This window comes from Pseudonaja textilis, chromosome 2, assembly GCF_049901715.1.
Source record: "Pseudonaja textilis isolate UNSWEBS1 chromosome 2, rPseTex1.2, whole genome shotgun sequence".
Taxonomy (NCBI): Eukaryota; Metazoa; Chordata; class Lepidosauria; order Squamata; family Elapidae; genus Pseudonaja; species Pseudonaja textilis.
This window is the reverse complement of record NC_141991.1, coordinates 33,412,959-33,439,140: the sequence shown is the minus strand read 5'-3', so window position 1 is coordinate 33,439,140 and position 26,182 is coordinate 33,412,959. Positions and strand designations below refer to the sequence as shown.

General features: G+C 39.1%; 1 protein-coding gene and 1 pseudogene across 19 annotated transcripts in view; both read left to right on the top strand.

Moving 5' to 3' along the window:
* Positions 1–26,182, top strand: part of FOXP1 (forkhead box P1) — a 639,457-nt gene that overhangs the window by 164,307 nt on the left and 448,968 nt on the right. The window lies entirely within an intron of this gene.
* Positions 20,055–23,086, top strand: LOC148126822 (uncharacterized; annotated as a pseudogene).

Below are 26,182 nucleotides of genomic sequence, written 5' to 3'. Positions count from 1 at the left end.
CCATCTCCCCCAGAAGTTTGGACAGCAGTGACAGGGGGACAATTTGATGTTGCTGGATCTGGCTGATGATCTCTGCAAGGCTCTTTTCACGAGCTGGGGACAGGAAAACCTGGCACGACATGTTATCGATGACAGCTCCCAAGTGTTGCAATTTGGTTGTAGGAGAGAGCTGGCTTTTTTTGGTGTTGATGGAAAATCCGTGGCTCTGGAGACATGACAGGGGAAGTCGCAGATCCTGATGGGTCGCAAGGATGGAAGAGGAAAGAATCAAAATGTCGTCCAAGTAGCATTGGATCTTCACTGGAACAGAACACAGAGATGCCACCAATGCTGCCAGCACCTTTGTGAAAACCCTTGGAGCCAATGAGAGGCCGAAGGGAAGTGCTTGATACTGGTAATGGGTATTCTGATAACAGAAATGAAGAAACTGGCGATGATGAGGCCAAATTGGGAGGTGGAGGTAAACCTCAGTGAGATCAATGTAAGAGAGGAGGTCGCCCTCCCGAACGCTCTCTAAAATAGAATGCAGAGTCTGCATTTTAAATCGACTGTATTTTACAAATTGGTTGAGAAATTTTAGATCAAGTATGGCTGACCACCCCCCTGAGGCTTTGGGAACGATGAAAAGGCGAGAGTAAAGTCCACATCCCCGTTGAGATGGGGGAACAGGTTGAATAGCCCTGATTTCAAGAAGGTGCTGAATGGCCCGATTCATGAGGGCTTGCATGGAAATGTCCCGAGATACAGGACAGATCAAAATTTTTTGGGTGGGGTGGGGTTAGGAAGTCCAATTGTAACCCTGACCTAATAGTGCTGAGCACCCAGGCATCCGCCATTGACTCCTCCCATTTGGAAGCAAAGAAGGCTAGGCGACCTCCGATGGGTGGGGAGAACGACGGATAACTTAGAGCGACGGAAGGAATGACCCCCCCCCCGAAAGGGCCGTTTACCAGTAGAAGGTTGTTGCCTGCCAGATGTTTCCGCCTCTTGGTCTTGGCGTTGGGAGTATGGCCTTTGAGAGCGGGGGAAGTGAGATGAGGTTTCCGCTCAGAAGGCAGGGGGGCGATAAGGAGCAAGGCGATAGTCGGCTTTCTTCCAAGAGGAAGAGAAAATTTTACATTTATCTCTGGTTTCAATGAGATTAGGTTCCAGAGCATCGCCAAAAAGTTTATTGCCTGTGAATGGAACTGAAGCCACCTTCCATTTTCAGCGTGACTCCGCCTGCCAATTTCGGAGCCATAAAAGTCTTCTTGCTGCTATAGAAGATGCCATGGCCTTGGATGCAAATTTGGCGGAATTGAGAGTGGCGTCCGCAGTGAATTCCGCCGCTGCAATAATCTTTTTAAGGTCTTGGTGAGACCGAAGGTCAAAGCAGGCAATCTATTCTGGAGTTGGTGCAGCCACTGTATGGATGCCCTGGTGAAGAAGGATGCTGCTGTTGAAGCCCGAACAGCCCAAGCAGCAGCCTGGTGATTGCGCTTGAGGGTCTGTTCGGAACGTTTATCATCTGGTTTCAGGATATCTTCTGGCTCCGTGGGAGTGCCAGAAGATGAGAACGAGGCCAGAACCGGAATGTCAACAGAAGGCACTGCCAGGACATCGTCCAGAGCTGCGCTGACATTGTAGAAATGCTTATCTAGAGATGATTGGCGAGGACCTGCCGAAGGAGAAGCGCACTGTTCCTTGACCATGTCCAGGAACAAAATGGGAGAAGGCAAAACCTCTGCATGCACTACAGGCTTGGAGAAGAGCAAATCCCCTTGGCTAGAGGGATTTCCTTGTGGCTCGGGAGCCACTTCCTCTGGCAACAGCTTGGCAGTGACCAAGGCCTTGCTGAGTAATGGCCTGAAGAGAGTAGGTTTGAAGACCAATGCAGAGGATGTCTGCTCTGGGTGAGAATCCTCTTCCTCTGAAAGATTTTGGTCAAAAATCTCACCCTCTTCACACCCTGAATGAGAAGAGTAACTGTGTTCAGATGGTGAAGGCCTTCCTTCCTCATCAACCTCCTCCCATTCTTGTAGAGAAGAATGGACCCTGAGGTCCTGAGGCCTGTGTAAATCAGGATGATGAGGCAAGGAACTTATAGATTGAGAAGGGAGAAGGGCCTGAACCCTTTCCAGAGGTTGAAGAATTTGTTAGAAGCTTTCAGCCAATCCCTGCCTAATGGCTGATGAGACTACATCTTGGATATCCCTTGGTCTATGCTCAAAGGTAGAGGCAGAAGGCCGAAGGCCCGCTGCTGTGGGAGTGAAGGTGGCTTCAGGCCTAGATTGAGGAGAAGTTCAAGGCCTGGAGGGAGGGCGAGGAGCATAGGGCACAGAAGCCTGTTGGAAATAAGGCCCAGATCTGCTTAAATCCTGCGGATTTGACGGTACAGCAAGAGCCTCAGGAGACCAGGATGGAGGATGGAAAGGCTCATAGATAACTTCTCCCCTGGGAGGGCTTGGTTGGGGCCCACGAGTATCACCTGAAACATGCTGTAGTTGCACTCCCTTCTGTTGAATAGTTCTGTTGAACTGCCTCTCTAGGGCTGCATGTCTGCGTTTCTCTGCCCTCAATTCAGCCTGAGTTGCCTTCTTAGGGGCTAGAGCCTTAGCTTTGATTTTAGCAGCTACCTCCCTCTGGACTGATTGGGTGCGTTGCCTATGTCTTTTTCTCCTATTGGGCTTAAGAGACTGTTCCACTGGCCGGGGGTGGGTGGGGAGCTCTGCCTGAGCCTTATCTTGCTCCATTTGTAAAATAAAGGCTCTTTCGTTGGAAAGAAGCTGTTTAGAAATTTTTCTATTAAGCCCCTTAGGGTATAATAAATGGCCCCCGGGCTTACAAAATGGTCACTCACCTCGTGGTGGGAGGCTTGAATCTAAGATGGCCACTGACTGCAGGAAAACAGGCTCCAAGATTGAAGAATCACTCCTTAGGCTATACAGAGCCCCGAGTGAAGTCAGCAAGGGAAAAACACAGCAACCAGCTACACGATCAGCTGGATGGAGCTCTTATCAGTTTGCCGTTCATGTTTACCATCGCTCCAAACTGTAGGCGTGGGGGAGGTCTGCAGACGCTGCCCAGCTTGCCTGCACAGAGCTCTGTGATGCTGCTTCCAACGTTGCAGGGCTCTCCTGAAAGAGCAGCTATCCAGATCCCTGGGAGCTGCTTGAAGAGAGGAAAAAAGTACTGAAGATCGCTGGTGATTGCTATCTAACAGAAGCTTTCAGAGACACAACTACTGAGTGAAAGGAGCTGAGTCAAAAGCTGGGGTCTCTCCCGGAGGCTGGCTTTTATATCTTAGTACAGACTAGACTATGACATCATAGGAAGGAGTCAACCCATCCTGGGCTCTCGATGCAGCATGGAGGAGAACAAAGGGCAATGTATAAAGTGATATAGCACATGATAGGCATATGGAAGTTGTGTAAAGCTAGAAAGAAATAAAGAGACATGGAATAATGAATGTTCATATACACAGGTGGCCTTTGCTTAACAAAAACTCTCTTTCAGTGACCATGTAAACTTAACAATAGCATTGAATGAGTAGTACTGATGATTGATCCTTGTACATATGATGGTCACAGTATTTCATGGTCACGACCTTCACCTAGTTGTGACCTTCACTGCTGGTTTCACACAAGCAAAATCAATGGGGAATCTGGACAGAAATTGCCAATAGCAAACATGTGACATCACAATTAACGACAGTGCGGAATTCGCTTAACAACAGTAATAGGAAGTGGTGTAACTAATGTTGCTAAATGGTACAGTCATGCAATGTTATGCTTCACAGCTATGCCACTTAGTAACTGCCATTATTAAGCAAGGACTGCCTGTACTAGATTGAGCTTTGTGCCTTATTTCTTTGGTTTACTTCTTATTCCCTTTGTCCTGTGTAACATTACTTGACTAAAAAAGGAGTAACACAATGATGTTACATGTATACAAAGATGAACATGATATGCAAGGAAAAATGTTCTTCGGGGGAATCGTTTATTGCTAAAAAGCAGGTTAAAAATCATAAAAAGAAAGATACTCTCTTACTTTCTGTTATACACTTTTTATTGTTAGTCACTCAGTCAATTCTGTGAATAAATGTTGCTAGGAATATCTCAGTAAATGATAAAATAGGGATATACATCACACTAATGGATTTTTACCTGTCATTGTATAAGAAACAACTATTCTTAATAAAATTCTGCTATGTGTGCCATAATGTTCTATAGTAAATATTACCAGCTTATATACCCACTAAAAACTTCAAGGGCCAACTTAACAGCCTTTTTTCTAAATGTTTAGGGGTAAGATTCCGTATTGTTAATTTATGAAGGATTCCAATCTTCTTTTCCCTGTATAACATGGAAAACTTGTGAATGTGTATTTCTTGGAGATACAACAGGATTAGCCAGATTTACCTACAATCTAAGGTGTGGATTTGGTGTTAATATTTGTAGTGTAAAAATGCATTTGTTTCTGGTGCCAGATACAACACCATGAATTTGGGAATCAGTTTTGAAAATGTTGATTGTATTTTTTGCTTAAAACTTTACCCTAACTTAGTATATTTAAGTGTCTTACCAGGTTATATACCCACTAATTCATCTGTGGGGAATAACACTAGTTAGAAGACCTCAGTTGTTAGAAGGTCATGTAATTAACCTGATTGTTGTGCCTTTCAAATCATGTTCTCCACTATATTTATTTCTATTATTTGTTAATTCCAGTCTACCATAAATCGTGCCCAGAGCAATATTTAGATCAGGGGTGTCAAACTTGCAGGGTCACATTGTCATCACATGACATATTGCAACTTTTTTCTCCTTTGCTAAACTGGGAGTGGGTGTGGCCAGCATTTGTTGCATCTGGCTTGCGGGCCGTGAGTTTGACATCCCTGATCTAGAAAAATCAGACCTTTTTTTAAAAAAAAAATTAGAACTTTTACAAATATTAAGGCTTTTTTTTAATCTGCAGATTTCTCCTTAACTTGTTTAGTTCTCCAACTTCCAACTCTTAAGCCTCCTCAAAATGTTTCCTTTCAGAACAGATTGTTTTTTCTTTTTTTAAGTGGGGTGATGGAGGAAAGCTGAAAATTAGGCAAGCATGGTAGCGTTTCATAGGATAAACAAAAAAAAAAATTTCCTTAAAAATCTAGCCAATGAATCATACTAAACAGAACAGTATATGAATAGAATACATTTTAGAACTTGGAAGAGAAAACTGAAGAAAAAGCATGTGGTTTCCTTGTAACAAATGCTGTTTTCAGAAAGGTTTGTCTTGGGATTTATAGGACAGATGGAATTGCTACCTAGCAGTGGCTTACTTAAGCAAGAAGGTAACATAGGTATACAGAATCCAGCACATATAAGGCTTTATACGTTAAAAGTGTTTTGTTGAATGGACTCCGGATGCTAGTTAATAGTGAAAGTGGGCTAGGATCTTTCTTTTCTCTTCCTGTTAATAAAATTGATGACAGCTTGCTGTGGTAGATGCAGTCTTTAGACTTTACCTCCTCAAATGAGAAATGGCTGTAGTATAGATGACATTCACAAGATTAAATTTTCTTTCTGATAATGCAGCAAGAGGTGAAATGTGCTCTTTCTGCTGCTTCGATTTGAAAATCAAATTGTAAAGGAGGTCAAGGAGCATTTCTAATTACTTGCTCCTTCATAAGGATGGCAGGTACTTTGTAGAACAATGGTGCTTTCCTGGATCAAGTTAGCACCTCCCAGCTATTCAGTAATTAAATTTGTTCAACTTAAGTAGTTAACTATACCAAAATTGCTATCATTTGAAATTAAAGAAGTCATTATGCAGTGAAAGTAATTGCTTTCTATTTGTGTTTTACTATATCCTGGAATGTGTTTCCAAACATAATAAATAATAATGCTTTTATTGATTAACTATTAGTCCATATAAGAATACAGAATATAAAATAAGATCAGGTGTTACAAAACAGCAAAAGGCATAAGAAAAAGAAAATGCAGATCCTATTTCTGTGTCATCCTTTCAATATGAAATGTACAAACAGTATCTGTCATTGCAGTTAAGTCAAATCTAGTGCACTGAACTAAATAGACAGCCTCTTTGGTTAGAGTGTTTTTAATATATGTTTATGTGCTGTACTGTCTGTGTACCTGTGCTTTTATTAAGTAGCTTGCAGTTAAGAAATAACTACCTTTGGTGGAATCACAAAAAGCAAGGTGAAAGCAACACATTAGAATAGAGATCCAATCTTTGTTCTATCAAACATCAGTATTCCTGTTGTACTAATTTATGTAATAGTGCTTTTGTGAAACAAACATAAGGTCATACCTTTGAGTAATTATGTCAAATCAAATCATCTCACAACAGGCTAGCAAAAAGCAAAAATGGACAATCCCAAGGAATTCTAAGTCTGAAGAAGTGCAAAACTTCTTCTTGGAGGGAGGAGCCTCTTCATAGTCATAGGGTGCTGAGTATCTGGGAGGGAATATTGGAAACCTGAGGAGAGCAGAAAGAAGAATCTCATATGTCACCACAGAATAGAACTATGCTAACTGGAGCCATAAATGAGTGTATTCCATATTGCAAAATTTCAATATAGATCCCATTTGTATCTATTAATATGAATTCAGTTGCTGAGTTATGACAGCTGTGTAGGCAAAACTACTGCCAGGTATGATGAAGAAATCAGCATGCTCAGGAGAATCCTGGAGGTGTATTAAAAAAAAACCTCTTTGGGGTTTCACCCAGCATGATAATAGCTGTACTTGTTGAAGTAGAAAATAGACTTTAGTTAAGAGCTAGGGAGAGACAAAACAAACCTACTAAAAAAAATAATATATTGAGAACGAAAATATCAGTAACCTTGAATCATGAGTGACTTTTTGAGGAGGTTAGAATTGGGAAAAGAGATTGAATGGGGCATGCTTAATAAAGTAATAAAGGAAAAATGCAGTATTGTGTTGCGGATGTCACCTGAAGCAAGTAAAAAAGGTTATAAAAAATAAAAAAAAATATTTCTGACTGTTTTGAGTTGAGTAAAAAATTTTAAATTTTTATGTACAGCATGTGGAAAACTATAGTTAGCACGTACTGTTTTGCTAATAGGATGGATTTTAATTTTAGGAAACAATCAGTATAAATGTATTAGTTTATAAAGTAGGATATTTCACAATAATTAAATGGCTTGTAGCTTAACATCTATCTTAAGATGTTAAGGTAGAAAATGATAGAAATAAATGACAGATAAGAAGCCAGTAACAGCATATAAAACTAAAACTAGAATTTAGACTGTGGAACTTCTAAAGCTAGAAGTAGATTCATTGGTTTATTCATATTGTAATATATTGTTGCCCTTAATTCTTGGCAACAGTTGTATTTAAAAAAACCTGCTAAGTTCTGAGCATAACATTATAATGTGTCTCTATAGAGATACTCATGAGGAAATAAGTTGTAGGGGAAGAGAACTTATGTGGTTTGAATGAGTAACATTTACTCAAGTCACAAAGAATACCCATAGTCACAGGTGATCAAGTTTACCTATAAATTGTAGAGACTTTTTCATTTTGAAGAATAAATTAGACCACTTCTGCCTGTTTTATACTCCACTTGTACAACATATACATGTTTAATTCTCATTCTTATTTTGGCTTACAGTTCTTTCTCCACTGTTCAGCTAGTGATTTTTCAAAGACTCGCCAGCGTACTCTGGGTCTCACATTGATGCCAGACACAGAGCAGACTTGGAGGCCTTTGAACATGTCATTACTTGGGCTTAAAGTAGACTTTTTCCCCCTGATTTCTTGGTAGAGATGAGGAAAAGGAATTTAATGTTGATTGACATAAAGTATACCTTTAAAGCAAAAGCGGTATCTCAGCAGTTGAGCATCCAGAGCTTACTTTTGGATCTATTATGATGATTCCCGGTTTGCTACACAGTATTTAGATTTGATTTGCAATTTCCTCTCTGGGTGTTGGCTACGTTAGGTCACTCATAGTTAGTAAGTATTGATGTTTCCCATGAGAAATATTGAGAAACCTCATCTAGTTTCCTGTTACACTAACAGAAATGTATAAAAATACTTTGGAACGGAGCCCATGTCTGCTATAGTAGGCCAGGATATTTTTGTTTCCTAATGTCATCAGTTTGATTAATAAGCATTAAGGAAATCTTATTTGTAACCAGCTACACTCCAAGAGCTGTTCAGTCTTCTGCATTTGAGAAACTCCTAATTTAATTTTAAGTGAAGGGAGTGCTCATCATGCCAATCATTTAGCTAATTTCTGGTAGGAAGATGACAGAGAAGTATAATAAATAAGAATAGGCATATTGTAAAATGTAATGGGGTATTCAGTGATGGAATTTAAAATACTGTCTCAAAGCCCAGCTGTCAAACAGCAGCCAGGTGAGATAAGCTAGGATGGAGGAGTGTGATGTGTGTCCAAGGATTTTGGTTAACGCTGCTGCAAACTTCTAACTTGAAGACTTCTTCCTAACATGTCAAGGGAGAGTGCTTTTTTAGAGAAATGCATCTTTCTCAAGGGAATTTAATAATGATACAAGCCAGTGTTGTGATTGTAATAGAGATTCCTATGTGGTTACTATTTTTTACGTAGAAATGATTGCTCCTCAAAATTATTTTTTCCTAGGGAAAAGTCTAGATCTCTTGAACTGTATGCTCGATATATGTAAAAAAAGTCTAACTATCATACAGAAAATGTATCATGTACAGCAGGGATGTCAAACTCGCGTCATCACAGAAGTATCACGTGATGTATTGTGACCGTTTTTCCCCTTCACTAAAATGGGCATGGGCGTGGACAGTGTGTGATGCATCTGGCCCATGGGCCGTGAGTTTGACTGATGTAGAGGATAAATATATTGCCTTTGAGTCAGTCTTGATTCCTGGTAACTGCCTGGCTAAGCACCTGTAATTTTCCTGGCAACATTTTGGAAGTGGTTTACCATTCTTCCTTCCTAGGGCTAATTGAAAGTGACTGCCCCAAGATTATCCAGTTGGCTGTGTTCAAGGTAGGATTAGAACTCATTGTCTCCTGGTTTCTAGACTGGTGGCTTAACCACCATTCAAAATTGTCTCTCTCAAGGATTCTATCTGAATTAATCCCCACTTTCATGAGTCTTTTACAGCCAACCAAAACATTAGGTCTAGTCTTTGCAGAAACATATTATCCCCTTCATTCTTTAGTTCTTGTTGAATCATGATATCTTATCCCATTTTTCTCTACATATTTACTTCATACACTTTTCTACAATCTAACCTTTCTAAAAAAAATAATTCTGGTTTTTTTTAGACTTTTAGTTCAAGTGCTTCCATATGTATTGACTTGCTTCCCTTCTCATTTCAACCTGGAGTATATTCTTGATTTTAGCAATACTTCATCTAAAGGCTTATGATCATTTGTATTGATGACCTTCTGGATTGTCTTTGCTTTAGCAGACCAAGCAAGCAAATTCAGTATTGTTTGCATTGCACTCCATCTCACTTTTTATAAGAACTACCTTGTCTTCTCAGCATCACTCCAGATTTCTTATGTCTATTATTCTGCTATAACTTCTCAAATAAACTTATCTCACTGTCATTAAAAACATTTCAGTACAGCTATGTTTATCTCTGGATCCTTTCACAATCATTCTATTGGCAGAGATGGTGAATAATGGGATAGTGTAATTCTCCATGTTCATAAAATTCAATAAGATTGACCATTGTACCCAGAAGGAGAAAGCATTTGACCAAATAACATTGCATTACTTTACTTACCTTAAATACTTGCCTGCAGCTGTGTATCTTGAAAATCATCCATTGATGTGAATCATATCATAAAAAAGAACAGTTACTTCTGGTTGTTTGATTAATGATTAGTGGTGTGAAGCACTTCAGATTTAAAGACAGAAAGGTGAGCATAGCATCTGCTGTCACAAAATCAAATTTGCCTTTGCTTGGAATTGAACAGTAGCTGTGGAAAATGGCTGCCCAATTATGGGAAAAGATGTGGCTGCGTTAAGGAATTTCCAACATGCTCTGAATATCTTCTTTGCTTTCATACAGAAAACATTTGCTAGATATAATCATCATCTATGGATTCTTAAATTGTCCATTGCAGTTGGTGCATGTAGCATGGCATGGATGGTTCCAAGGGCTGCTATGTCAGTTTCCTGGGCTGAAAAGGTAGAGCCGCCCTCAAAATCTAAGGTCTGTAAGAACCAAAAAGAGTCTTGTACTCATTGGTTTGAATTGCTAATGATCACTTGAAGACCCTTGGTAAGAGATAATAACCAATTATTTTAATTCCTTATTTCCCCTACCTTTAGAAGTACTATTGAAGGCATTGTGGGGAGAAATAGAAATTCTAATAACTGTTAGAGGTAGATTATGTACAATTTTCATAAAATGTATTAAAAAAAGTCAATAGTAATAGACTCTAGGAATATATTGTAATGAATCCTCTTAATTAAGTCATTTCATTGTATAATTCTAACTAGAAAAAGCCCTTTGAACAGGTCTTTAATAAGAAATGCAGTAGTTCTCGTAAAAAAATCAGTCTGTGTAGGTCAGCATAGTTATTAATATCCTTTTAACAGAGACTTGGGAGTTAGCTGGTAGGAGCTATGAAAGGGTTCTTATTTCTATGGTGGTTTTTGCAGTTTGGAATTGCAGCTGTTGTGGCAAGATAGTCTGAGACAGCTTCCTGTGTCACTTCCCAAGTTGTACCTGGCTCATGAATAAAGAGGGGACTTCATTTTCCAGGGTTACAAGCTTTATAGTTTTTCAAATGCAATAGAAGTAGTTTAGAAGATTTTAAGATATTTTTACTGGAAATCTAACTAGATATGTGGGATGCTCATGCCTGAGTTTTAGAATTTGAAATGAATGATTACACTTCAGAATTAATGGACTGGATGGGGAAAATTAACATCTGGCTCTGATAATGAAATGCATATGGAGAACACTTAAATGAACATAACAATCCTTGTGTCCTTTTGAAACTATTTTACTTGTTCTTGTTGTTCAGAAGGCATAGACTCAAGGGAAAGTTTTCAAAGTTTAGATTTCCCAACATGCATCTCAGGGTAGATGATGGACCTTTCCTACATGGCTTTGAACAGAATATGAATTTGGATACCCATTTGGATAGTGAAGATCGCTTGATTTAGCCTACACCACAAGCTTGCTGGGAAATAAGGAAGCTGAAATGTCAACAGAATTAAAGGATAAAGGATTAGATGAAGTGTTGACAGTGGAGTGTTTCTTGTATAGATATAGATTATAATACAGATATGTTGTATGATTAAGATTAATGCCTTTGAAGGCAATATGATAGAAGATTTATAGTTTCTTTTTTCAGGTATGTCTTAATTTACGTGCACTGTATTTGTCATCTGATCAAGCTGATTGAAAGAAGAATCAAATCATTTTCCAGCAACATTATATGGAGAAATTGCTATTCCCAAGATAAATAAAGGAGAGAATATTAATTAGCAGACTTACAGAGCAAAGAAAGTGCCTACAACATTCCAAGTGTCCGGGTTGAACTAGTATGTCCTAAGCTGTATTAGTTCTAACAATTTTATGATCTCAATCAGCATGTCTGACTTTTGGCTAAGGCTGCCAAATCTGGGTAGCATTTTTTTTACTACTAGAAAATTAAAAAAAAATTAACTAGTAGATAACAGAAGAGATATTCAGCCATTCTACTACTTTGCTACTGTCTGCTTTCCTACTGGTCATCTGTAGAGACCACCACACCAGTTTGGACTAAGGTGTCAGGCTAGAAACTGATCATGAGTGCTAGTCCTGCTTTAGGTGCAAAGTCAGCTGTGTGACTTTAGACCAGTCACTCTCAACCCTAGGAAGAAGGCAAAGGTAAACTGAAACTTTGCTAAGAAAACCACAGAAACATGTTCAAACAATCTGTGAAAATAAGACATGTTTAAACAGAAGAAAAAAACCCAAATGGTCATCCATAGTTTTTCGGTCCAGATCTATATTTCCCCCTTTGCCTGTTTCAGTGAACTGCTGCACAAAGCAAGGTTCATCAAATAGCAGACATTCCTTCAAATAGAAGAATTTGAAGCTTCAAAAATTGTAATTTGGAAGAGACTAGGATCTGAAGGATACACATGTTTACAAAAGTCTAAAAATAGGGGAAGTGATCACATCGAGCATTGGTAAAATATGTTCATCTTGTACACTTCTCTTTTCAAACATATTTTATCGTTGAATATACTTGAGAGTATAGTAAACTGGAGATTGTGGCACTTGAGTGCGAATCAAGAGAAAAGTAGATATGCAACTTTCAGCACTGATGTTTTATTCATTCTGCAAGTTTTTCTCTTCCCCTCCCCCCTTAAAATTGAACTAGTTGACAGGAATAGTAGTAAGTTTAAGAAATGTTGAAACTATATCATACAAAGTTACCTTGTTGGAGCAGAAGTGACTGGATGGGCCTAGAAGCAGTTTATTTGTTTTAGAGAGACATCAAGCTGCCACTGAATATTCCACCGTAAAATGTCCATCTGCAGCAAAAAAGACCAGACTTTCTTGTTCAGAAGTTGGTACTGCTGTAATATCAGCATATTTCCTCATTTGCATCATTGCAGGGAAACATACGTGTGGGTTTAGATGTGTAAGATGATAAGACAAATACAACAACATGATGGAAAGTTGCACACTTCATTTTCTCAATATTATACACTTTCTCCAGAATGTATAAGTAAATAGTCCTTTTGGAGTCACAAAAGAGGCATAATAATGTTACCTTGCTTCTTTTCCAACAAAATGAAACCTCTTATTCTTATAACCCTTTTGCCATCACTTGTAAAAGATCCAATGAGAAAGCATATTTCAAAGCATGCCCTTGGCTTACTTAAAGGAAAAATAAGATGAGTCAAATTTCTGCTTTCAAATGACTTCAGCAGAATGTGATTGATATTACATTGGGTGGACAGAACCTTAGTTTGTTGCATGTGCCTTTGCTTTCAGCCTGCAACCTGGTTTGATGTCTTGCTTCTTAGAGAACACTTGACAGTGGTAATAATGGAAGCAGGGAAAGAATTGTTAGCGCGACTACTGTCGGCATGTCAGCACTAGTCCTGGGAGTTTCAAAGGGATTTTTTATTGATTCTATAATTGCACATTAGAATGGACAAGCTGAACTGTACCTTGGGGCAAGGAAAGCCCCTATTTAAATGGCATCTGTTGAATGTACAGTCTGCTCTGTTTTAATAGGAAAAGCTTGCTATAAAATATAAATAAAGAAACGGGAGAGGACCTTTTTAAACCTGTGCACAGGAATGGCTTTTGGTTGAAATCGTAGCAAAGCTGTGGTTCTAAAAGTGAGAAAAAAAAAACCCCTCATTTATCACACAGTTGTCTTGTGATCTCCTCAGATTTAGATTACCAAGAGCAAATTGCATTCAGTTGCTCTCCCATAGATTGTCATTGCAAGGATGTTGCTAGGAGAGCTGCATGAGATTTTAATGTCTGAACAAATACTTTAATAACAGAGATGACTTAAAAAGTACTTTTAGTGTTATTGTGGGAATGTTCCTCTTTAAAAGTTGGTTAAAATTGGTGAAGAAATGTTATTTGCAAAGTGAATGATAGCTCATTTTATAATGGCCTGTTTGTACTTTCTTGAAAATGTTAACAATCAAATAAAAAAGTTAAATGAAAGTTTAAGAATAATACAGGAACAAAGACTTGACATTTTCATGGTTTCAGTTAGCATGTTGTTAGTTTGCAAATGTAAAATTTGATTTCAAGTTCTGCTGCAATAAAATTTGCCACATTACAAAAATAAAGATAAAATTTATGTCTATTTGTACACTGCCCTCAGTCACTCTGTGAAAAAAATGTAAGGCAGGCAGGCAGGCAGGCAGGCAGACAGACAACAACAGGGGAGAAAGATCTCACCATATAGCATATAGCATAGCAACATGTAAGTATATATGTAGATAAAAGCAGTTTCAATAATTGCTGTACTCATAAAAGCTGCTGATTTTTAATAAATTGTGTTAATCTGTAAACAAATGTTATTACTAGACTCCTAGATTCCTGGCTACTATACCATGAATAATATAGTAGGTCACCTCTTTGGAACAGAGAACATATTTTGAATTTTGAGAACCTGCCATGGATTTTCTCATAAAATAAGTGTGCTAGTCACTATGTCCAGTTATAAAAAGCGTGTGAGCTGATGAGGTTGCTCCCTCCCACCACTGTCCGTTAGCTCTCAATGCTAACTACCCATCATTATATTTGATTTTTTTCTAGATGGATAATATTTTCAGCAAAAAACACAAAATCTGAAATTAAAACTATAAAGATACAACTACAGTCTAAACAAGGAGAAACATGTAGAAAAATGCTAGAATATGGGAATTATTTTGTCAGTATTGCTATAGTTTAAGAAAAAAATAACTATATGCTTTGAGACCAGTTTATTCAGCCATAGAATGTACTTACTGCCATTAAGCCTAGTGATTGTCCACAGCATTTGAAAATAATGCATTCATTGAATATCTTCAATATTAAAATAAATTCAATAACTCAACTTGGAAAAGTTAAGAGTTCCACATAAGTAGCACTTATATGTGTTAGCTTCAACACATATAAGTGCTGGGAAGTGATTTGGAACCGTTTACGAATGATCAGATGCAAACTATGAAGGGGAAAATGCAAGAAGGTTGTTTAGTAAAAGCTGCTTCGTGGGAGAATATTTGCTGTTTATGAAAAAAATTCTTGGGTTCAGTTCCTGACATCTTTAAGTGAGTGAAGAAACTTCCTCTGAAATATTGGATAGTTACTGAGAGACTTTAAAGAGTGTGAGGCTGTGGCTATACCTGAATGGCTTTAAGCCTTCTCTGTGGTTGCATTGTACAATTTTTAAGGATTCATTGTAAGTTAACTTGAGTCTCTCAGTGGAAGAGCATAAATGATGATGACAGTGACGGTGCTGTAACAGTAACAACAATGTGGGTCTTTTTAATAGCCTATAATTATAAATTGAATTGTCCAGGTAGTCCTCAAGTTACAACTGCAATACAGCCTGTGTCAGCATCCTAAGTAACGCATCCAAAGAAATCAGAACTCCACGGTAGTAAAATTCCTCAGAGAACATATTTATTGGACACACCATATCGGCACAGCCAGTGAAAACCAACTCTGAAAGTTTCCCGTGGTTACTATGTAATTAAAATAGCGAAAGTTTCCCTCCCCAGGTGAGAGCTCCTTATTTTTTTCTACGAGACGGTCTAGCTATTTACCCCTCATCCTCCCCATGCAGTTCATGGCAGCTATGAAGCAGCAAAAGATGACTTCTATTAAGAGTTGACAGACTGATTTTATATTTTTTGTTATGGTCATTAAGTAAATGAGTCAGTTGTAAATCAAAAGCTGTGGTCATTAAGCAAAACCATTGTTTGCTATACTTCAGTTATGCCGAAAACTGCAAGCGCCAGTTTTTGGCAAAAAAGTTGTGGTCCCATGATTATGGGATGCTGTGCAGTCATGTTTCCGAGCACCTGAAGTGCAGTTGTGTTACTCTCTGTGTGTGGGGAGGGGGGGAACTGGATCAGAGTCATAAGTTTCCCCTTTTAAGTAAGCCGTAACTTTAAATGGTCGCTAAATGACAGTCGTAAGTTGAGGACTACTTAGTATTTGAATATAGATTTGAATAATGGTTTATTTCTTAAGGAACAGTCATTACCTTTTGAAAAGGAGCACTACTGTAGTACTTATGATGAATAGTATTTTTTTAAATAGATTTTTTTTTTAAAAAAAATAGAGATTAGAGCAATAAAATGTAATGGGGATTGTATAAAAATGTAACTGTACTATTACTTCGTTTGAAATTTTATTAGAAACCTGTTACCTAGGGGAATAAATTGACTATCACTGCAAAATGTTTTTTAAAAAGAAGAAACTATAGGCATTTAATTCATTTAATTAAACATTTATTCCATTAGGAACACCAGGTATAAATTAAAGGTCCCATGTGGTAAAATTCAGTCAAATATTGCTTAACTCCTGATTTACAATTTTTACTATAGCTTTTACTCTGCTCAGGCATAAATTTATATGAAAAGAAATAAGAATTTTATCTTTTGGTTTCAGTTGAGGAATTGCATTTTTAAGTGTGCTATATTTGTGTAAGCCATGATGGGAAGTTCATTTACTGTATTGCTGTATTATTAGGTATTTATTATGAATATTTATAATGCTCTATGCCACTTAAGTGTTCTTGTGACTAAAATGGCACAGAGATTTCATTGCTAGATAGATGTATAAGCAGACAGGGGTGTGTGTGTGTGTGTGTGTGTGTCTGTATCTATAGAAAGAGAAAGCAAGAAAATAAATCAATACTGGGAATAATGACTAACACATATAATCCTATGAATTGGAAAATATCTAGATATCACAAATCATCACTTTGAGATAATTTATTTCTTACACTAAACAAGCAGAAAGCTTTCTAGATTTTGTTTGAACACACCCCACAACACATATCACCTTTTTGGAAATGTTTCCACTATCCAGCTTAATTTTTAGTGGCACACTGTTATCTAACAGTGAATTAGAACCTGCCTTCCTGTAACATGATTCCCTTTTTCCTTTTCCTGTGGCTAATAACTGGTCTTAATTGTATTCTTTTCTCCTTTGTCCATCTCTCTTCAACATACTTAATTTATAGTCCTCTCTTTGTCCTCTTGTCTTTAGTTGAAACTGGAATTTTTCCATATTATTTTCAAAGTGGGTTGCCCAACTGGAAAGTGGGCTTAACCATTACTGGATTATATCCAGTGTATCACCAGTACTGATTAAAGGAACTATTATTTCCTGCTTTTACCTTGATATAGCCTAAAATTGCATTTGCCTTTTTTGCAACCAGTTCACATTGCTGAATCCTATTCAATTTTTAATTAACTGCTAGTCCAAGATCTGTATCATAAGTAATATTACCAAGCCAAGTATATTCCATCCATGCCTGCTTTTTTCCTCAACAAAGAACATAGCATTTGTTTCTGTGGAGTAGAATTCTGTAATTTTCAACCCATTTCTCTATAAAGTTTGTTCTGAATGTATGTCTTTTCAGTGTATTAATTATTCTAACCAGGATTTCATAATTTATAAATTTGGCAGATATTATACATTTCTTCATCTAAGTAATTAAAATATTGATAAACAGAAGATATCAAAAAAATGATGACTTCTAGTATCCAATTAATATCCCTCTCTACTTGGATAGAGAATCCATTATGAACATTTTAAACTTTCCAGTGAATTGTAAATCCATAGAATAAGCATATACCTGATCTAGACTCAAATAGTTGACTATTCAGAATGTCAGGGAACCTTGTCAAATCTTTTGTTAAAAATGTATAGTTTATATATTTTATATTCATAATCTATCATCTATTTGTTTGTTTATATAATTGGTATAGCTGCTCAGCTCATCAAAAGTGACTCTATGTGGCATACAATACAGCTACAACAATTAAGAAGAAATTACAAAAGAACATTTTTGTTCTTCCATTCACTAATGTCTTTTTTTTGGTAAAAAGTTTTATTTCGGTTTTCTACATTTTAAAAACATCTTTTTTTAGTGAACAGCATGATTCCAGGTTTCCACATTTCCATACAGACATGACTTTAATTACATATTCATCTTTCATATTTAGTTTTTATATCTTACCATTACTTTATGTTTTCTATTCTATTATTTGTCTCAAATTCTTTCCTCAAGCTTGTTTTATAAATTTTCAATTCATTTCTTAATCTATTTCTTTTAACTTTAAACAAGTCTCGTATCGTCATATTCATTATACTTTGTACTTTTATCTGTCAGGTTTGCAGTTTCATTGAATATTCTTAATTCATCATTCCAAAAAATTCCATCTCAATTCAAACATTTCAAAAAAGTTTCCCTCACAATTACCAATTAGAGCAGGGGTAGTCAACCTTTTTATACCTACTGCCCACTTTTGTATCTCTGTTAGTCCTAAACTTTTCTCTAACCGCTCACCGGATCCACAGTAATGGTGATATATAAAGTAGGGGACAAAACCCCTACTGCCCACCTTGAAAGCTGGAACGCCCACTAGTGGGCGGTAGGGATGAGGTTGACTGCCACTGAATTAGAGTGTGCCACCTCTATATCCCATATATCATTTAATTAATTCCTTTTAAAATCCCAGTAATTATTTTACTTTTTAATTATCACCTTAAAAATTAATAACAATGATCTCCTAGTAACTACATAACTTATATACCTTTTAAATCAGATTCCGCATGGTACTTTCTCCCACAAGCTGCTCAGAGCATCCAGTACTGGGAGGTGCTTCAGTCTCTGCTCATCTAGGCTGGGCTTAATTTGCAGAACGCTCCTCCTCCTCCACGGGACTCCTCCCCAGCATTCCCTAGTTTTGGCTCAGCCTTGCGTGAGATAGGCAGTGCTTTTTCATTACTCCTTGGCCGAAACAAACCTCTTTAAGATTTGACAGATAGTCAATTGTTCTTTTCTTACCGACGTTGCCCTTGCCATCTGGCCGTTGGGGTTCGCATTACCAGGAAGCACTCCTAAGCGCAGGTAGGCTTCACGCGCATTTTGCCCCCCCAACCGCTAGCCCTACCTTTGCCATTACGATCACCGAGTCGCTTTATTATTGAAACGGCGAGGCTTTTTTTCTCTTGTTCCTTTCTGAGTCGTATCGCTGTTTCTCCTTTCCCCCAAGAATGCTGTTTAGGGGTGGAGGTGTAATCATCTTGTTATTTCACCCCTCCCTGCCAGCTTAGCCCTAAGGGAAGACTGTTGGAACTTATCTCTTTTTCTTGGCGGGAGATTGCTGCTGGTGCACGCACCACAAATAACATCTGGGCGCCATTTTTTTGTTTTTTTTACTGTCCAGGGACCGTGTGGCTGCATTGAGGTAATCCTTATTCCAGATTGAAGGGTTTTTTTCCCACAAAATACCCCGAGGAATCATTACAACCTCATTTTGAACATATTTGAGGTTTTCGTTATTTCGTGTTGTTGGCTCAACTCTCACAGTTCTCCCTATCCAGTGGCACAACAGCGAGCACCTAGGCCAGCGTCCGCCTGTGCAGTGAAGCTGTTGAAGGCCTGTGAGTGATTATTTGGCCTGCTAGGTGTTCTCAATTTGGCTGATTGGGACATCCAAATTTGATATATATTTGCACATACGCTCTGATAATATTAATCACACCAATATAATAATACTGGCAACTTCATAACAATAATAAATGAATTGTTGAGATACGACTCAATTTTGAAGCAGATATCCATATTTAAAAATAAATAAAGAAAAGAAAATACGGGGGATTTGATTTCAGGGCAACCTGTCCATTTCTTGGCCAGGTACCTGGGCGTGCCAACCGCCTACACAATATAGCATTAAATAACGAGTGTACTGGTCCTTCCATAATCACAATGGCAGGGGATAGTGGTTCACACTCCTCAACTTCAAGGAGGAGGAGGCGGAGCAGGAGGAGGAGGCGGAAGAGATGGAACGCATTGAACACATGGACCAGAGTGAATCAGAATCAATGTATGATACTGACCCAGCCATGTTGGAAACTGACCCCTTAGAAAGGGGGATGTCTGAGGATGAGGGCCTCGCTCCCGACCAACCTGTATTTACAGGCTTGTTCCAGCCACAACTTTTCAAATCTCTAATGTTCAAGGCCAAAAATACTGCACAACTGGACAAGCCAGCCCCTTCTACCACTCCAACTCCATCAGATGAGGGACCAGAAGATCTCATTTTCACCCAACCTGTAGTTGAGGCAGACATGATTCCAGTCCCCTACATGTTTGCAGACCTGGTACAGAAACAGTGAGCTTCTGCAGCAATGTACCTGGCCCCCACTGGTTACGACAGGAAATTCTTTAATTTGGCCCCAGCTTTCTTAAAATTGTTGAATACTCCTGAGGTACATGAACCCATTGTGAGATTAGCGTCCTCGTCCTCCATTCCCAGTGAGGCACTGGAGGCATTAAAGCCGGAGGACAAACAGGCTAAGCTAGCCCTATGCAGGGCCCATCAGTCTGACGTGTGGGCCATCAGAGCAGCCACGGCCGCTTCCTTCTTTACCCATTCTTCCCTCAGATGGCTCCGGCTATTATGGGAGCATGTCCCCAATTCCAATATTAGGGCACACCAAGACATTGCAAAGCTGACAGCAGCCGCCGAATTCTTAGCTGATGCAACCTTTCATACAGTAAAGTTTTCAGCCAGAGCCATCACTTCACATGTCACAGCATGAGGCTTGCTATGGTTAAAGAACTGGCAAGCGGACATTAAACATAAATGCAAGCTCGCTTCATCTCCTCTAGAGGGAGATAGACTGTTTGGCCCTTCCCTCGATCTGCTACTCATCGAGATTTGAAATAAAAAGAAAATTTTACCCTCCCTTTTTTGGAAGTCAGACTCTAGAAACCCTTAGTCCTTTCGGAGGGGATCCTTTTGGCCCTTTTATCAGGGACCATTCTCAACCAGATACCAGAGACCTCCACCTTTCCAACCAGGGCAACAGCCAGAGAGGTCAGACTTTGGGGATAGGAACAGAAGGGGTGGCCAACCCAAGAAATCCTTCTGAGGAGCGGGAAATAGATTTTTCTGGTGTCCAAGATAGCCCCATGGACCTGCCTCCCATTGGCGGCCGCCTTAAATTATTTGCGGACCAGTGGGACTCCTCAACGTCTGATTCCTGGGTCAGAGACATGATCAGATTCGGCCTCGCACTGGAGTTTCAATCCGTTCCCCCAGACTTCTTTATGTCGTGCCCTCTTTCCAGAGATCCGGTAAAATGAAATCTTATGGAAACAGCTATTCAGCACTTACTGGACATACAAGCCATCCAACCAGTAGCTACCAACCAATGAGGGCGAGGTTTCTATTTACAGCTTTTCGTTGTTCCCAAAAGTTCAGGGGGATGGAGAACAATCTTGGATTTGAAACGCCTTAATCAATTTTTAGTATATTGCAAATTTAAAATACACACCCTACAATCTATCTTACTTGGTATCAGAAAAGGTGACGTCCTTAAATCTATAGATCTGATGGAGGCATACCTACATATTCCAATTCGGCCTTCCCACTATAAATTTTTACGATTCTGTTATAATAATCTCCATTTTGAATATGTGGCTCTTCCCTTCGGACTAGCCTCTGCTCCCACGACTTTCACAAAGGTTCTCGCAGCCCTCGCTACTCATCTCCAGGGTGTCTCCATACGACTGCAGTGTTACCTCGATGATATCTTAATTCTGTCATCTTCTGTTCATCTATCAGTCATAGATACACAGACCACATTACAATCCCTACAACTACACGGGTTCTCAATCAATTGGGAAAAGAGTCATTTAACACCTTCGACTCGATTAATCCATCTGGGGGCAGTTATAGATACAGTGGAGGGCAAAGTTTTCTGGTCACCAGATAGACAAAACAGCATTCATCAATTAGTTAAGGAGGTCCGGGTTTGCAGGAGGGTGTCCCTAGCTGATTTATCAAAATTGTTAGGCAAGATGATCCCATGTATATCTATTATTCCTTGGGCCTGGCTACACACTAGATCCCTCCAGTGGTTCCTGCTCCCGTTCCAGCGATTCGGCCGAAGCAACTAAAAATACAAGGTCAAAGTTCCATCACAGGTCTTCATATCTCTCCTCTGGTGGACCAGACCAGCCATAAACAAGGATTGCCTATTCAAAGAGCTCCACAGACTTACCATCACCACCGATGCCAGCCTGATTGGATACGGAGCTCACTTTCAATCGCTCACAGCCCAAGGCCGCTGGTCCTCCATAGAATGATCGCGCAGAATAAACTGGCTGGAGCTTCGAGTCATACACCTGGCTCTCCACAGCTTCCTTTCACAGGTACGCAACCAACACATATTAATATTGACTGATGTAACTGCGAAAGCTCACATAAACAGGGGGGCACTCAGTTGAAACACCTCATGTGAGAAGCGGAGCGTTTGTGTCGTTGGGCAGAGAGCAGCCTGATTTCCATCAGAGCAGAACACATTTCAGGACTGTCGAATATACAGGCAGATTGGCTAAGCAAGGCCACGATAGATCCATCGGAGTAGCGCTTCCATCCACCCCTCTTGCAAGAGGCGGTCAGGACATTTGGGCAGCCAATAGTAGACCTGTTTGCTTCCCCCCTCAACGCTCAGCTCCCGAGATTTCTTTCCAGATACCCCTCACAAGGAGCAGAGAATTTCAATGCGCTCCATTGCCGTTGGCCCCTGGGGCTTCTGTACGCATTCCTGCCCCTTCCACTGATCTCCAAGGTCATCCAGAAGCTGCTCAACGAGAGGGTGGAACTGCTTCTAGTAGCTCCCTATTGGACCAGACGGTCATGGTTTGTAGACCTCTGCAGTCTATCTGTATCACCACCATGGAGAATTCCACCAGACAGGGTCTTGTTAACCCAAGGACCCCTGCAACATCCGGACCCTCAGTGGTTGCACCTGACTGTCTGGAGGTTGAGCAGAGTTGTCTGAAGAGTGAAAAGTTTTCCAACAGAGTTATCGCCACTATCCAAGCTGCCAGACGCCCCTCAACAACTCGCATCTACAATGCCACATGGTCCAGTTTCTACAAATGGTGTACCAAGTCTCAAATTGATCCCATTTCTCCATCTGTGGAGCAGATCCTAGAGTTCTTACAAGATGGGCTTGACAAGGGAATATCACCTAATACGTTGAAAAGACAAGTGGCGGCCTTGGTGTCAGTCATCACTTAAGGTCTCCTATCCCTTTCCTATCATCCACGCATACAGTGTTTCCTTCAAGGAGCCATAAACTTACGCCCACCAATGGTTCACCGTTAACCCCCTTGGGACCTTAGCAAGGTCCTTCTTGCACTCACTAAGTGCCCTTTCGAGCCCTTGCAATCGTCAAGTCTCCAATTTCTGACATATAAAGTAGTTTTTCTTGTAGCGATCTCTTCCACTTGTCGTATTTCAGAACTGGCAGCCTTGTTGATACGGCAAGATCTTTGCGTCTTCCATTCTGACAGGGTCATCCTTCGTCCCGATCCTACGTTCATACCCAAAGTTAATTAGCCTTTCACAGGGCACAAGAACTGATACTTCCTAATTTTTGTCCCAAGCCATCCCAAGGGCTGGAACGACAGTGGCATCGGCTGGACGTGAGGTGAGCGTTATGAATATATATTCACCGCACAGCCTCTTTTAGAAAAACGGAGGCTTTATTTGTGTCTTTTCAGCCCAACAACCAGGGATGCAAGGTCTCATCCTCCACAATAGGCCGTTGGCTACCGGCCACAATAGCGAAAACTTATCAGACTCAAGCACTTCAGGTGCCCAGGGGCATAACAGCTCATTCAACACAAAGCGCTGCAACATCAGCAGCATGGGCCACACAGGCACCAATCACTGACATCTGTTATGCCTCAACCTGGGCCTCTCCATCTCCTTTCATTAGGCATTATAAAATAGATGTGTTTGCATTAGCCGAGGCCTCCTTTGGCAGAAGGGTGCTGCAACGGGTCCACAGGGACCAGGAGGGGATCCCAAGACAGACGGAGTCCCTCCCGTAGGACAGGTCAAGCTTTGGTATGTCCCACTACTGGATGCTCTGAGCAGCTTGTGGGAGAAAGGGAGTTGGTGCTTACCTGACACGCCCATTCTTGAGCTGTGAAGAGCATCCAGCCCCACCCTCTTCCGTCTGGTGGGATCCTGTTTCGGCCAACGAATTTTGACAGTGTTAAGGGCGAGGGTGTTTGTTTCTCTCATCTTCGCCAAAACTGGGGAACGCTGGGGAGGAATCCTGTGGAGGAGGAGGAGCATTCCGCAAATTAAGCCCAGCCTAGATGAGCAGAGACTGAAGCACCTCCCACTACTGGATGTTCTTCGCAACTCAAGGAGAATGGGCATGTCAGGTAAGCACCAACGCCCTTTCCCTTCCATTTCATCAAAAGCAGTGATAATTTCTACAAGAAAAGTTAATCTATTCAATTCATCATAAAACCTGATATCAATCTCATTACAACAATCCTCGCAAATTTATTTCAACCGTATTTCATAAATTCATTAAACATATTTAATAGACTTGTCATAATTTCTCTTTTTTCACATTTGTTCCATTTATCTCTGTGTATAATTTAACAAAAACAGGTGTTCCAAAAGCAAAGAGTATCAGTTCTCATCTTTCATTTTAATAATCTATATTTTTCTACTTTCTAGATAATTTATTAGTTCTAATACATTTTTACTACATCTCATCACCGTGCAGAATCCCCTTTCTTAATTCTTAATTTGCCATTGTCTCTATGTCTTTTAAATAAACAATTCCTTTTCCTTTTTATTCTATTTCCATGTATCTTTATTTCCTGGTTCTTTTTCTTATTACTTCTTTTCCCCTTCATTTTTCCCTCCTTTTCTTAATCCAGTTTTTGTCCTCTTCCCTCTTTAAAGCTTCCTTCTTCATTTCCCTTTTCTGCTGTTTCCTCTTTCTTTGGTTTTCAAAGTATACCCCTTTTTAATTACTTCCTCAAATCTCCAGGCCACATTTGGAATACTGTACCCCAGTTTTGATCATCACTATTCAAAGAAGATGCTGAGGCCCTGGAAAAAGCGCAAAGAAGGTCTATTTTTCTTCTATATTAAACAAAAGTGCTTTGTTCTCTTATCAGGAATTACTTTATATTTTTCCATTCTTTTCTAGGTCACTACTGTTATAATTTTTATAAATTAACTTCAGGAATATGGTGCTAGATGTCATATGGAATGAAGAAATCACTGTTTAAAAACCCACATAGACTTTTTGATGATAGTGGATTTTGCTTAATAATTTAATGACATGAAGAAAAAATAAGCAAGTCGCTAACCTAAGTTTTTCGTTGAGGTTTTTTTTTTAAAAAAATTTCTTTTGGCCTATTTATTTGTTGCGAATTTTTTTTTTAAACAAGAAAGCATAATTCCTCAAGGTTGTAAAGTATATTTTTTCCTTATTAAGTCATTAACTTTGCCAATTTACAAAACCCTTCTTAAGAAAAATGGCTTTGTAATGGGGACACTGTCAGACTTTTTAACTACACTCTGCTGGGATCCATTCTAATAACATCTAATGCTGTCTCAGGGAAACGAATCAGCAATAGAAAGCAAGATCACTGCTTGACTACTCCCTTTCCTGACAGGAAGAAAAGGACTGTGATCCAGCTGAGGTCCTCAAAGGAAACCTTTAAATAATGTAAAGAATGGATATATATAGAATGCTGTAAAAAGCATCTAATAAAGTATTTGAATTGTGGCGAGAGGATAATTCTTACAGGAATATTTACATGACTGTGATCTTTTTTGCCTTGCACATTAAATGATAGTAAAGTGCATCAAAGATAATGGGAAATATCCAAGTGTGTCCTTCCTTTTTATAGCTGTTTATGGCATGACATCAGTAATGAGCCATTGCATTCAACACTCTATTGAGAAGTAAGATTCACTGCTTTTGGGGCATACGTATTTCTTAAAATGGAATATCGTAATAATATTAATGTTATGTGGTTAAGAATGGCTGGGATGTAGCCTTTGTATAGGATTCCTTAAGCCTTAAAAATCATTTTTAGAAGTTAAAAATAGAAAAGATAATTACAGAAAGAATCTGGCATTTGGGGTTTGGGACACATGTTTTCAGATTTCACAGTAACATTTAAGATTATAGGGTTGAACGGGATGGATTCATTTTGGTCTCTTTAATGCTGTATTAGTAACATTATTTGTTTTTGGTGAAATTACAAATAGTGATTTGCTCGGTTATCAGAAGAGATCCAAGCCAGAAGGTTATTAATTTTCATCCTTCAGAACACAGGAAGTGGATTTGTTTAAAAAGTGAGGAGAAACAAACTAACAGAAAATTCTTACAGTTGAACAGCCATACAATTTAGTCAATTTGGTATTTATTTTGAAAGAAAAATCCTAAGGACAATATTGAATTTGAACTGATGTTGCTTCTCCCCTCTTTTTTGATAGCTAACGCCTTATGAAACATGTCACAATGAAAATCAGAGATCAAAAAGTGAGGGCAGGAAATTCTTTTCATTAAATATTGTTGTTTTAAATGATGTCATATATAATTGTGATGAACACCTAGACAAGAAACAGTTGATTTGTACAAATTATATGTGGGGTATCTATGATTCA